The sequence below is a fragment of the Apis mellifera genome, unplaced genomic scaffold, assembly GCF_003254395.2.
Source record: "Apis mellifera strain DH4 unplaced genomic scaffold, Amel_HAv3.1 GroupUN_247, whole genome shotgun sequence".
NCBI classification, from domain to species: Eukaryota; Metazoa; Arthropoda; class Insecta; order Hymenoptera; family Apidae; genus Apis; species Apis mellifera.
The window spans coordinates 66,570-82,811 of record NW_020555864.1 but is presented as its reverse complement, the minus strand read 5'-3'; the positions used below and the strand labels follow the sequence as shown (position 1 = coordinate 82,811).

Below are 16,242 nucleotides of genomic sequence, written 5' to 3'. Positions count from 1 at the left end.
TTGTACTCGTACATAAATTATTAAATATTAAAAATATTGAACTTATTGAAAATGAAATTCCAGCTATATTGACTGCTTTATAATCAATCCTAATTTTTATCCTTAACGATAAAAAAGATTCAAAATTTAATTTGAATGAATATTATGATGAAAATGCCAGATTACGTATGCATTATATTATATGTATTTAATTTAATGACAAAAAAGAATTAGATGTAATTTTTTATTTATATGATCTCAAAATGAAAAATGCAATAATGCACTATGAAATATATAAATAATGAATAAATCTATGATTCTTAAATGAACTGTATATTAATTGTTTGAAGTATGGATCCAAAACTATTTTAGATATTGAATTTAATTAATTTAATTAATTTTAATATAAAAATAATATAGTCTAATAATAATTACTATAATATTAAAAGTTATTATTATTAAAAAAAAAATTATATAGTATTATGAAATAAAGATTAAATTTTAAATAATATGAATGTTATACTCATTTAATTATTAATATTTATAATCTGCTATATAATATTAATAATAATGCTATATAACTAATAATAAATTAGAAAGAATAAAGAAGAAGTTATAATAAAAATATTGAACATCTGAAATTTTTTATAATATATTATATTTTACTTCGTAATCATATTACTTCGTACATTCATTCGGTAATCTTTTATGATAAATTCAAATTGCAAATGAACATTTTTATATATGACATATTCTTCAGTAGATAAAATCATGTATTATCCTTAATTTCGAATAAGATTAGAATATTAAATACATGTATTTAAGAAATAATTAATCAAATACAATAAACATGAAATTGGATTTTCAGAAACGAATTAATTAAAAATCAAGCGAAAAGATATACAAACAAATATAAATCCAGATTATTGATTTATATTATTTGTAACATATTGATAAACAATGATAACGAAATATTCAAATAAATAAAATAAATATATAAATTATAATTGAAATATTATTAATATTATAATTGAAGATAAATACGTAAAAAAAAAAATATTTGTAATCATAATAAATTATAAAATTGAAAAATATTTAGATACATATGGATATATCAGAAATAAATGCATTCTATTAACGATATTTGAAGAAATAATTTAAATGTTAAAAGAAATGAAGAAACAAATTACAAAGATACATTATTAATAATGAAGAAAACGTTGAAAATATCTCTTTTGTTTCTAGTCCTTGATATTTTTTGTTTCTCATTTTTCTTACACAAATTGATTTTTCAAATTATAACGATATATAAATTCAATAAAGCAATCTTCTTACTGTATAATATTAAAAGCAAAATGTTAGAAAATTTAGTAATTTTTTAAAATGTTAAGTAATTTTTTAAAACGTTTCACATCAATATAAAGATATATAATAAAAAATATAGAATTCTATTTAAAAGTTTAAAGATGATTTCACGATAATTCAGATTCAAACATTTATTATCATAATATATGTCCATCGATATCATAATTTTTGTCTGAAACACTTTCTTGTATTTCTGATATTAACAAAAATAATCGCATTTATATATCTAAAATATATCCGACATATTATATATTCGAAAAATATTTATGTATAATGTAATAATATAGAATATTTATAATGTCTATTGATTGACGATTTTGTGTATATCACAATTGATAGAATGAGCGACTTACCTATCAAATCAATTACCAATAACTTGCTTACTAAACAATACATAATAATTAATATATTCATATTTTAATCCATATATTCTTTAATACATATATAGAGATATTACGAGATAATGTATGCTTTCATATGTATCAATATCTTAATATATTTATATGTTATTTAACTAAGTATCTAAATATTAAGATTTTATGTAAATAATTTGCAATAAAAATAGAATTTACTGAATGTTATGTAAAAATAAGAAATATCATGATTTTGATTAATAATATTTAATTTTTTAATCATTTATTTTGATGATTATTGAGAAAAATAAAATGTTCATATTTTTATGAAGTAAACGATTCTCTTTCTTTTATTACAATATCTTTAACTTACGAAAAATCATTCCAATATTACTGAAAGTTATTATATTTTTTAGCAAATTTATGGATATTTGCTTGATCCAATTATCCATCATTGAAATAGATTTAAATCGAAGCATATTTAATTAAAAAATAAGATATAAATATATTAAAATGTTAATATACATGTATTTCAATATATGTGTTTCAATATATAACTTAATATATTAAAAAACACGAATATATTAATTACATATATATATTTTAGATTATGAATAAAATGAATATTAGAATTAAATGATGTTCAATAATTTATACTTAATGGGAACTATATTATAGTAGAAATCGTGAAATACAGAAAAAGTCGTCTTAATTTAGAGATATGAAAAGATCTTTATATTCTTCTAATTTTTCTAAACAAATAAAAAGAGGTATGAATCATAGTTTGTCAATTAGCTGTTATTTAATCAAATCTGCTGTATAGTAATATATATTTTTATAAACAATGCAAATATTATAATGCAAATTGTGTAGCTGTATAGAGTATTTATTGCGTTTATGATGTCATTTATATATGTATTACACCATTTGCATATATATTATATTATGATTTGCAAATATATTTATAATTTTATATATATATCTGCGTATAATGATCTGCGCATTATGCTTGAATTATAAGACACACAGACTATTGTAATTCTTTATGTTAATTAAATGATCGGTATAATGTGATCTTCTTCTTTTATTTCACAATTTGCAATTGTAAATTATAAATTTAGTATATCATCGTTTATAATAATATATTTATTTAAAATAATTTCAAAATTAATATACAAAAATATATTATATATTGAGATTTATTTATTAAATAAGTAAAATCAATTTAAATTTTGATTAGTTGAAAAAGCAAAACAATATAAAATAAATATAAAGACAAATAATAATAAATATAAAGAAATCTAAAGGAAATTTATAATAAATAAGTCTTAATAAACATTTGTGTACTTATCTCAAATTTGGTTTTTATGTTCATTTTGATATCGTCTTAATATGTTTTCTGAGAGAATCATACAATGAATGTGTAAGAATATCAAATCGATATTTTTTTCCAATTTCTTCTTTCTACTTTTTTATTCGTGAATTACAGTGATGTGAAATAGATAATAGATAAATCATGATTTTAACAATAATAAGTCATTAATCTTTAAAGCTTTCATTATATTTATTCGTATTGATAAATTCACGCAAGATTTTAATTTTGTGAGGTAAAGTATTGCCAACTAAAAAAAAGAGATAGCGTGACAATAATTCGGGATTATTAAAAATGGAGTGCTAGGCTAGAAAGCTACGAAAGAACAATGCATTTTCATTGTTGAGCAATATTTTAAAAATAATGAAGATTTTTCGAACAAAATCATCTTCAGCGATGAGATTGATTTTCATCTTGATGAATTGGTTAATCGACAAAATTGTCGCATTTGGGATTCAGAAAATGAGTAATTGTTGAAAAATTTACATTCACACAAATTCGCATTCACAAATCACTGTTTGATACGAATTTCGGACTGGAGGCCTATCATCGAACCATTCTTCTTCGAAAATGCGGCTGATCGGACGGATAACAATAGTTAATGGTGCTCACTATCCCGACACGACAATCCAGTTTTTTATGCCTAAATTGCAAGATATGGATATGGATGATATGTTGGATGATAGTTTCAACAAGACGGTACAATACGAAAAACAATTCATTTACTGTATGAGTTATTTCCCATTTTTAATCAAAATTGGCCGCCCAGATCGTGCGATTTAACGCAGTTGGATTTTTTCTTAGGGTTTTTCAATTTTAAAGTTTATGCCAGCAAGCTCACGACCATTGTACTTTGAAGGAGAAAATTGAATGCTGTATCAATAAAATTCAGCCACATTTATACGAATCGATCATGGAAAATTTCAACAAAAGAGTGCATATGAGCCAGCAAAACCATGGAAGCCATTCCGATATGCTATTCCATACATAACCTTATACTGTATATTTCATGAATCAATAAAAATTTTACAATTTTTAATTATAAACTTCTGTTTTCTACCAAAATTACTTCTTGCATGAATTTTAATTTTACAATCAAATAAGTTACAATTATAATACTAAAAAATTAAAAGATAGATTAAATTTTTAAATAAATAGTTTTATATTTATTTAACATAGCATTGTTGATAATCTAAGATTATTAAAAATATAATCACCAACAATAAATTTTAAAAGATGAAGAAGCTATAATAAAAATTGTTGGATTTGATTATTATTATTATGTTTTTATGGTAAATTCAAACTATGGTAAATCGAACACAAATGGAGATTATTTATAATCGATATAGTATGAAAAAAAAAGTCCAAAAAAATTCATATATTATATATTTAGAAGAGAGTGGATTGAAATTGGTACACAAACAGATTTGAAATATTTTTAAATTTCCCACGTTAAAAATAAAAAAGTAGATTATATCATATCTCTATGTATCTTACTATATATCTGTGTAACGTACATATTAAGTTATAATTATTTTAAATAATTTTATTAACTAAAACTATTTTATTTTATTATAGAAATTATTTTTAATGATGAAAAATGTAAATATTTATTTTATTTATATAAGATTTTTATCATTATATAGTGATATATATAATGATTACTATAAAATGTTATTAATTTTATACGAAAATACAATATTTTAAGTCAACTTTCGTTAGTTTCAGTTGAAATTAAATATTGTTATAATTATTATTTTAAAATTCTATATTTAAAGAAGTATGAAGCATAGAGTCAAGGAAAATTTGATATATATCGATACATATATTATACCTTTCTAAAATAATTTAGTCTTGCATAATCTATAATAAATATTCTTATATATAAGAAATAATGATAGAAATTTATAATTTATTTTAATAAATGTCGTTTAAATAGAAATTTAAAAATTGTCAAATAAATTCACTTAATTTTATATTAAAAATGCTATATTGAAAGTTATTAATGAAAATAAATTAATAAGAACAAAAAGCTAAAAAATATAAAATCAATAGAATAACATTATCTAGATATATAATTAAATATAAAAATAACAATATTTTATTCAAATTTCATAACACCTATAAACTGAAGAAGAAGAATTATTAATGAAATATTTATTAACTTCAACAAATCTTAATTATGATATTTGTTATATTGTATGTATATGTTAATATAGATGAAAATAATAAAGTATTGAAAGTACATATAGAAAATAAAAATCTTGCTTTAATATTTTATATTCGCGTTCGAAACTAAATGATATTAAATTGGATTTAATATCAAATGTAATAGTGTCTCACACAATGTATGAGTATAAGCATTCGAACAAACATGTTTCATTATAAATTTTTAGAAAATAAACTATTTTGTTTTTCATGCTTCTCACAATTATGTTTCGATCTACTATTAGGTGAAGAAACTTGAAATATTTTACATTTTTTACGAAAAAATATTTTTTAACACATTTTTTTGGTTAAATTTAAAAAATTTACATTTGTTTTTATTAAAGAATAGAATATTAAATGTAAAAAAAATAAAAGTATAAAATATAAAATATAAAAAGATCAAAAAAATTTTATTTCGTTTCTTTTATGCAATTTTTTTCAGAAATATTAATTCTTACCAATTTCTTTTATATATATATTCATAGCATTTTCTTCAACATTTTGAGCAAATGAAAAAAAAAGACTTGAATAAAATCAAAATATAAAACAAACAATCTAAATCAGATCAAAATAGAAAAAATAATTTATTTGAATATATAATTATTATAGTGTATAAAATATCTGAGTTAAATGAAAAAAATCTAAATATATATATACATATATGTACAATGTTTCTTGGACAATATATTCCAAATATCAAAATAATGAAAAAATTCCTACACATGTTCAATAATGACAGAATTTACCACTGAATTATAACCATTTCGGATAGAACGTAAGTAAAGTGTGTTAGTGTGCTACATTTATATTATAATATTGCAATATAAGTTGTTATTATACAAAATAGTGACATATAAAATTAAAATTGATCTTACTAATCCAATTAACCTCACCAAATTTATTAGGAATTGCACGTAAAATTGAATATGCAAATAAAAAATATCATTCAGGTTTAACATGTATTAGAGTATTTATTGATTTGCAATTTTAAAATTATTTGGATCTTTTAAGTGGTATGGAAATTAAGAATTAATAAATATAAAGATAAATAAAATAATATAGAATTAAAATAGATCTTTAATTGAAAAATATGGATGAAATTAAATTTTATAATTGTTGTAATTTGAACCTAATGGATTTGATGAACCAGTTAAATAAAGTGCAAATAAATGTAAAATAATTATAAATAAAATACTAATGCTAAAATAAAATGTAATGAAATCCACTTCAAATTCGTAATACAATTTATCACAATGTATGGAATTGCTGATAGTAAATTTGTAATAACTGTAGCTTATCAATATGATATTTGTTCTCAAGGTAAAACATAACCTATAAAAAGTAAATACTGCTGCTATTAATATTAAAAAAATTAAAATTTCCATTTTCTCATACTAAGTAATTTATATGAACAATAAAATATATTATATCTAATATGAATGTATATAACTATAAAATAAAATGAAACCCCATTTACATGAATTAATCGAAATAATCAACCTGAATTTATATTTCTTATAATATTTGTAATTGATCAAAATGCAGTGTCAATATTAGGACAATGATGTGCTGATAATATAAATCCAGAAATAATTTGAATTATTAAAAAAATTCCTAAAATTGATCAAAAATTTCATATATAATTAATGTATTGGTGTTAGCAAATAGATTGTTGATATAATTATTTTTAAAAATAAATATTAGAATTAAAGAAATTTAAAAATTTTTTCATTATGGGTTTAATTTAAATATTAAATTGTTTTTCTTTTTCGAAGAGTTTTTTTTTCAATGTATCTAATTTTTATTATTAATAATAAGATAAAAATTATTGTAATAAAGTATTTATTTTTGTATAGAAATAGGTTAAATCAATATTTTTAATTATATTAAAATATATTTCGATATTTATTATTATTATTTTTTTTGATAATTTAAATGATATTAAAAATAAAATTTGTAAATTTAATTTAAATTTTAAAGGTTCGTTTATTAAAGAAATAAAATATGAAGATATTACTAATATTCCTTCCTCTTAAAGAAACAATTAATATTATTATAATTAATAATTATGATTAAAAAACAATTAATACATGATTAATTAATAATGAATCACTTTTATCTTCGAACATCCAGCATTTTACTAATGCACTATTCAATAAATTCTAAAATTTCCTTCAAAATTTCTCAGCGTATGAAAAACGCATTATTCTAAAAATTCTAGAATCTCCTATTCTTTATCAGCGTTTCATAGCGATCATGACGTGTGAGCTGTAGAAGAGTAACCAGCCAAACTGAGTGTAAAGTGCAATGTTTCTTTTTCGCAATGAGCGCAGAAAAATCGTATGTATCTCTTTTAACTTCGGAGATACAGCAATTTCAGTAGAAACCATTCTAAAGGTTTTAAAATTTCCTCTTCTTTATGCAATCATAACGTATGAATTGTTGTCGTAGAGTAAGCCAAAATTACAAATTGTACGGTTAAGAGTAGCAGTGATAAGAAATACTCAAACGGAAAGACGGAAACGATATATATATATATATATATATATATATTGTACTATATTATATTATATTATTACTATATGTATATAGTATTATATTATATATATATATATATGTATTATAATATAATCAATAAGAGAAATTAATAAATATCTCGGAAATTAATAAATAATCAGTTAAAATTTTACATTTGAAATTTTACCTTAATCCATCTTTCAGAATTTGAATTCAATATATATAATAATTAAATCATATAAATCATATCAGATCATTATAATCATATAACTTGAACAAACAAAACTATAATAATCATATTTATAACGGTAGCAATATTAACATTGTTCTTAAAATATATTTTAAAATTTTAATAAGATTATTTATTGCAATTTCTCTTAAAGATTATTCTATATTCATTTCCGTATAAATCGCGAAATATCTCTTTATGAATAAATACTAAGAGTATTAACATATTTTATATTATATATTAGTTTATATAGTTTATATAGTTTATATAGTTATAATATTAGTTTACCCGTTATATATTTTGTGTGTCAATAATTTTTGTGTGTTTATATATATAATTGATAAAGAATAATTTCATTTTCATGTATTTCATCATGGATATATATGTACAGGCGAAATTCTATACTCTTTTTTATTCCATAATTTTATTTCGTAAGAAAAAAAAACCGTATAAATAAATATTGTTTAAATAAACTAAATTTAAATGAGTACAAAATATTAACATTTCGTACAAGAGATCAATAAAATATTTGAAATCCAAAATTTCTTTGAGACTATTATTCTGCGTAATGAATACATTACAATGCAATACAAAAATAATCTAAAAATCGCTTTTAAATTCTATTTTATGAACATTTTTTTTAACAGATTTCAGCTGATCCAAAAATATATAGAATTGTCTTTCAAAAAAAATGCCAATTCAATGATTTTTATATTCTGTATAGAATTCAATGATATGATATTTAAAGTTTTTTGAAAATAACTAAAAAATTAAAACCTCATTGATTATGTATAAAGAAATGATTATTGAAATATATTATTTCAAAATCATGAAAATTAGAAGAAGCGAAATATGGTAGGTATATATACATATAGTAAAGAAATAATCTTTGGCAAAAGTATACGTTAATTTAACTGTTACATTAATAGATCTAACCTCATTTTAATGGAATCATCTAAGCAGTAAATATCTATTTCTCGAAGCAAATGTATTGTTATCTTTATATATAAAATTTATGCATTATATTTTAATTTATATCTTATAGTAAAAAAAATATATAATCTTACCTCATGGTAAAATTTAGTGCAATTACAAAAATTTACAAAAATAATTTTTGCAGAATATACAAGAACCCATATTAAAGATCTTATAGTTTCTTTATCTAATAATACTTCTAAGTTTAATAACATTGAAGAAAAATATATGTTATAAAGCATAATACTACCGAAAATTCTTCTGTTAAGTTTAATAAAATTTAATAAGAATATGTTTGATTAAGTATGTGTGAATGTTTGCGTGAAAATTTCAAAATGAGTATACCTTTAATAGATAAGAAAGAAAAAAAAATAGATTAAGAAGAAACAAAATAATAATAATTTCATTTTTGATTTATGTTCAATTCAAATGTAATATTATCATTAATAAGAAGAAAAAGTAATTCTGGATTAATAACTTAAATAAAACAAAAGGAAAAAAATATTAAGATATTTCTTTTTCAGAAAATAAACATTTCATTGAAAAGAAAATTGGTTATAATATCTAATTTGCTTGATATACATGTTGCAATTAATTTATAATTATTCATAAGCACAAATAATCAAAATATTACTTATATGAAGCTATCTCTTGTTTGAGATTACCCAATCTTCTCCTATATTAAATAATATTATAAAATTAGAAAATTACACATTAATTATTGAGGAATTATCAAACTTGGCTTGTAATTTGAAAAAGATGTTGAACAAAATATTTTCTTAATAATCCATTATGATTATAAATTTACGTGCAATATGTAATTGCATTTTATATCTTACATTAATATCTTTTATATTTGATAACTGATGTACCTCTTCTATAATTTCATTTATCTTATGCAACTTGTTCTATGTAATATTTAAAAAAGATTCAAATAATATGATTTTGAAAGTAATATAACGTTATGAGTAAAATTATAAATTTATCTATATGTTTATAATGAGAAAAATAAAACAAGGATTTTATTTTATTTTATTTCTTTAATATAATATATAAGAAAAGTAAGGAAATATAAGAAAGAGATGAAATTTTTTTTCGTAAATCTAAAAAAAACTCATAAAATTATATTTTAGTTCACGTAAAAATATAAACTCAATGTATAACATTAACATTTTTATATTTAATTTTTATTTTGATAATTTTAATTTTATATTTGATTATTTATGATCAAATGATAGCAAACTTGTTATTCAATAATTTGTGTTCGATCCAAATTATTAATTCCTTCTTGGTTTGATCACGTCTTTTTAATTCATTAGTAAATTTTATATCATAATGATAGATATGATAAAATTTAATGTAATAAATTAATGTTTTTTTTGCAGTTATAATCTTGATTAAAAAATTTTTCTTTCATAATTGCTGTCTCTATACAATGATAATTATGAATTATACAATATTATTTGTTGACTTGTTTTAATTCAACGAGCATTTCATTGAAAAATAAAACATTAAAATTTTAATTAATTTTTCATTGAATGTATATGATATATCGATGTAAAAATTAAAAAAAATTAATATATTATTACATAGTAGTATATAAATCTCAGTCTATTTCGAATATGTCCAAATTTATTTAAATAAATTATTTTCAAAAATCATTATTTAAGTACGATTGAACTGAAGTGTTATTCACAAAGATTTTTCTGTAATCTTTGTTCAAATAAATCCTGTAACTTTTTATCATTATTAATTTTACAATATAAATTATTATACAATATAAATAATTTTTTTGTTAAAATAAAATAGAATGCGTTGTCGATTGTGATCGATGGGATCAAAATTTAATTTAGAGAATTAGCTAAAATATTATTTTATATTGAAATAATTAAAATTGAAATAATTTATAGAAATGGATTTCAAACTTTTTTTGATCTTAAATCGATAGAAATATTATCTCACTAAAAATTGGTTATTTTTGTCAATTTTTATCAATCTTTATTAATATCTTTATGTAATAAACAGTATAATTATTGATTCAATATGAAATGTGAGACAATATTTTATTCTGAAAATTTTGAATATCAAATATTTTTACAAAATAATATTATAAACACATTATATGAAAGAAAAATTAAAAATATATAAACAGAAAAATATATTTAAAAAAAAATATTTTATAGCTATGAGAAGAAATTTAAATACATCTAATGGTTCGAATTATTATTACAATAATCTAAAAAAATAAAAAACAAATCATGTTATAAAAGTTATTAATATTTAATTTTCCAGATAAATTTCCTGCAAATTTATTTCTTTTTCTATAAGCTTTGTATACTATTTATCAAGGATCACATTTAAATTTAAATCAACTTAAAAATTATTATAAAAATATTTAATTTCATTTATTATGTCATTGACAGAAGTTGAAAAAACTATTTTTTAGGTAGATAGATAGGTAGATATCCCTCATCAATGCTATCAATGTTCATCAAAAAAGTTTAAGGAATTTGAAATTAATTTATTATTATGCATTAAACTTTTCAGATTATTTTGGATTGAAAACCTAATGTATTCTGGAAAGAAAATTTGTAATTAAGAGAAGTTAGAAGAAATATATTTCAAAAGTTAAAAAATATATAAAATTCATTTGAATGAAGATAACTCAAGAAAATCAATAAATAATTTAATTATTAGTGTTTGTAATTCTTTAAACACAAATAATCAAAAATAAAAAAGAAAGGCTAAATAGTAAATATAAGAATATTAAATACACATTGAGGTGACAATTTATAATTCAATTGTAATTTATAATGCAATTTTTTTTCAAATTTATAAAAAAAATTTTTATCTCTATTTCTTTTCCTTATATTTCTTATACATCACATTTTAAAAATAGATGAGAATTTTTTAATCAATTTTTGTTTCATTTTTAAATTTGAATCCATAAATAAATAAAAATAAAAATCAAATTACATCAACAAAATATCAATATCAAATGGCTAATTCAAAATTTACATTATGTTTATTTGAGAAATTAATTTTTAATATTCGATATAGCGGTACTGAAAGAAAAATTGATCCAATTAGTATATGTAAATCATGAAATCCAGTAGCTGTACAAAAAATTGAACCATAAATTCAATCATTAAAGCAAAAAAAGGAATTGAAATTAAAGTAAAGTAAGAAGAAAAAAAGGAATTTAAATTAAAGTAAAGTAAGAAATTGTTCTATAAATTCAAAGAACTGTTCTAAATAAAGAATTTAATAATCTAAAAGATAAAATAATTAGTCATGGACTATTTGTGACTATATGAAATGGAAAGTTTTTTTTCATTATTTATTAATTAAAATTAATTTGATTCTGAAAAATATAAAATTAAAAGAATCGAAAATACATATTTTTGAATAATTGATACAAAAATTTCTAAAGTTAATAATATATTTTAAATTAATAAATTAATTGGAATTATTGTAATAAAATTTCTAATAAAAATATCTAATAATGTTAAAATTAAATATCCTGAAATTGAATTTATTGATAATCGAATTGATAAAGTTCATTGATAAAGTCGAATAATTACTCTAATTAATTCAATAATAATTATAAAATTTATTAAAAATACAGAAGAGCTTCTATTGGAAATCATTTCTTTTATTATGGAACATCAAAAGCGTGAAATCAATTTTTCAAGTTTCAATATTATATTTCTTTCTCTACATAATTTCATTTTATAATAATTCAAAATGAAAAAAAATTTTAAATTATAAAATACATAATTCTACCTCTATCATAGAGAAGATAAAAAGAAATATATTACCAGAAGAAATTGTATGCAAAACATGGAAACATGAGAGTTGATTTCACATATTCAAAGAAATTTTTTTTCCAAAAATAAATTATTCTATACATAACATTTTAAAATATTGTATATATGTAAATTTTCATTGAAATCAAATCTTTCATGATAATTCAATTTCTTTACAAGATAATATAAACAATTTTTGTGACTATATATTAAATTACGAGTAAGACCTCGAATAATAAATAGTAGCAATATCAGTAGTCTAAGTGTTCAATATAATTTTTTAGATAATCCAATAATTTATATTATTTTGTTTAAAGTGAAACATGACAATTTTACTGTATATTACCCGTTTATATATATATATACGTATATATATTTATACTTGTATGTACATATATATTCGTTTCAATCAGTTCTTTCAGCTTTGGTCTCTTTTACCTCTTCCTTATCAAATTATTTTTCAAATTGCTAGTACTATATTGCACTTCCTTCTTTTTTTTTCTTTTTTTTCAATGTTTCTAAATACACAGGAATATTGTTAACGAAGATATCATCAGATTTATATATATTTTCGCTTATAAATTTATCTTCAATTTTTTTTTATCACTCATTTGTTCAATTACGTATTGTTTATCATATCATTTTCAAACTTCTATCTAATTTCACTCTGTCATTGCCTATCATTGAATATATATTAAACATATAAAAATATATTAGATAGATATCATATTCTCCTCTAATAAGAAACGATCACATCCGATTCAAAATTTTCAACGACACTATGTGATACAATTGTATACATTCTAAATTAAGTCGTTGAATCTAAATATAATTTATTTCCATCTAAACTTTCAATTGTTAAAGTACCATCTCGAAATGTGTATCTGCATCATCCGTAGTTAGATTATCGAAATCTAAAATTTTATTTAAATAAAATGTGTATTTATTTATTAAGTATTTATTACGTAGAAATTTCATTAAAATATTTCATATCAATCTTCTTACCTATTTTATCTTGTTCATCCTGTTACGTAATACGTTAATGTTAATGTTCTTTTGATACGCTTAATTCATTTCCATCTAAACTAATATTCACAACTTTAAATTCTTCTGAAAACAAAATTATCATTGTATTTGGCAAATGCTCAAATCAAACGTAAAAAGTATAAAAATGTATGTAAAAATATACGTTTACTATAATCATAGAAGAAAGACAATATTGATGATGTTAAATTCTGTCTGTTTTAATTTTCTAATGAAAAGAGAAAAATGAATATTTTAACCTGATGGATGTTTAATCCAAGCTTAGTATTTTACTGTCATTATATTTTTAGATACATGTTGTACCAAAGGACCAAAAGTTCCTAAATCTGGTAACTAAATTTCTTGCTCTCTTTCATTACATTTAAAGATGATAGAATAGAATAGCTTTAAAGTTAATGCATCTGCATAACATCTTATGGTTGCCTGTGTACGTTGACAGTGTGCAGTGACAGGCATATTGGATGTATTTTTTCTTTATAAAAAAGAAAAAAAGATATTGATATATTTATTACATGATATATTTATTATATATATTTATTACAAAAAAAGTTGTTACAAAAAGTCATTGACGTTAATATTTGTCTTATTCCAATAATATATATATATATATATATATATATATATATATACAGAGTTTAATTTTTAATTTTATGATTTAAGGAAAACTTACACATTTAAGAAGATTAGAGTCAAAACTTCCTTCACCATTTTGACAAGAAAACACAATGCAGTTGGATTCTTTTAATGAAACGAGTATTGTCATTTCATTACAAATTATTACAAATTTATTAATGGCAATTGAACAAATCCACACGATATTACCTTTATCTCAACTTTATCTTCTATAGAAAAAAATTGAACTATTGTGCCCGTAATAAGTTTACATGTGCTTCGGTTCATGAATTTTCTTTTTTCACCAAGTTCTTTAAATATTCCATCACAGTATTTATAGTTTTTAGAACATAAACCACGAGATTAGACCATTATAATTTCCATTATAATTGTCGAATATTTATGCATTGTCCATTTCCACCTAATACAGTTAAATAATATTATTCATTATTAGTAATACGGACAATTATATCTTTTTATGAAACAAAATATATTTGAAATGGATAATAACAAAAGTTATTATGAGTTTAAATATTTCTGTTTTATTAAAATTCTCAATTATATGGTATAATTTTTAAAAGAATGTTCAAAATAACGACACTATGAAATTTCATATGGATTGAAATTATATGTAAGATTTATTTTTATTTATATTCTAAAATTCTATTGTACAAACAATTGTGAATTTTATAATATGAATCTGTAAAAATGTTGAAGAAAAAATAGTTATAAAAATAGTAAATTATTTACACTTTCACATCTTCAAATTAAACAAATAAAGAAAACTATAGAAAATTAAAACACTTCAGTAAACTCTTCAAATATTTATTGTTTCAAACCACTGATTTTCTTTTTTTTATTTCTTTTTACTGACAAATTTTCAACTTTTATAAAGATTATAATCATTAAGGTTACGTAAAATTGTTTCGTATTATTCATACCAATCTTTTGAAATTATGCATTAAATTTATTTGTATTTTTATAAATTATATTTTAAATATATATATATATTAATATATGTGTGTATATCTATATATATGCGAATATGATTTACAAAATACAAATTCACAAAATATCTATTAGAAAATATCGTGATTAAACGTGACGTCAAAAAACGATATTTAAATTAAATAACCTATTTTAACTCTTTTATAACAACATTCGATTTAAAGTATTAAAATATATACATATATGCATATATATATTTACAATATATCGATCACATTGTTATAAATTATAATAATGTACCATACCTGTTAACAATATTACTTTTAATTATTTTAATTGTCATAATTTTGATATATATTTAGTTCTAATATATGATATCACGAATTTATTTATCGAACAAACAGTACTAATATTACCAGACGATATATATGACAGATTTTCATAAAAATATAAATTATTTATATTATCAAAAATCTTTATCTTTCTTTAATTTTTATCTTTATAAAAGGATACAATGCATACTAAATACATGTACGTATATATATAATATATATATACACACACACACACATTTATATTATATTCCTTCATACATATTAATTTAAATATTAAATTATTTTTTTTTTCAAAGAGTTTTTTTTTCAATGTATCTAATTTTTGTTATTAATAATAAGGTAAAAATATATCATATAAAAATTATTGTAATAAATAATGTAGTATTTATTTTTGTATATAAATAGATTAAAGCAATATTTTTAATTAGATTAAAATATATTTTATTATTTATTATTATTTTTTTTTGATTATTTAAATGATAATGTTATTAAAAAT

General features: G+C 19.7%; 1 long non-coding RNA gene across 7 annotated transcripts; it reads right to left on the bottom strand.

Moving 5' to 3' along the window:
• Positions 1–13,223: 13,223 nt before the first annotated feature.
• On the bottom strand, positions 13,224–15,925 carry LOC113219365. 7 transcript variants are annotated; one of them, XR_003306427.1, is made up of 5 exons: positions 15,717–15,925; positions 14,522–14,884; positions 13,997–14,323; positions 13,813–13,917; positions 13,224–13,721 (listed from the first exon to the last, which is right to left on the bottom strand). It is a non-coding gene; the product is annotated as an uncharacterized LOC113219365 (long non-coding RNA). The 7 variants fall into 7 exon arrangements; XR_003306426.1 differs by lacking the exon at positions 15,717–15,925 and adding an exon at positions 15,405–15,459; XR_003306425.1 differs by lacking the exon at positions 15,717–15,925 and adding an exon at positions 15,214–15,269.
• Between the last annotated feature and the right edge of the window lie 317 nt (positions 15,926–16,242).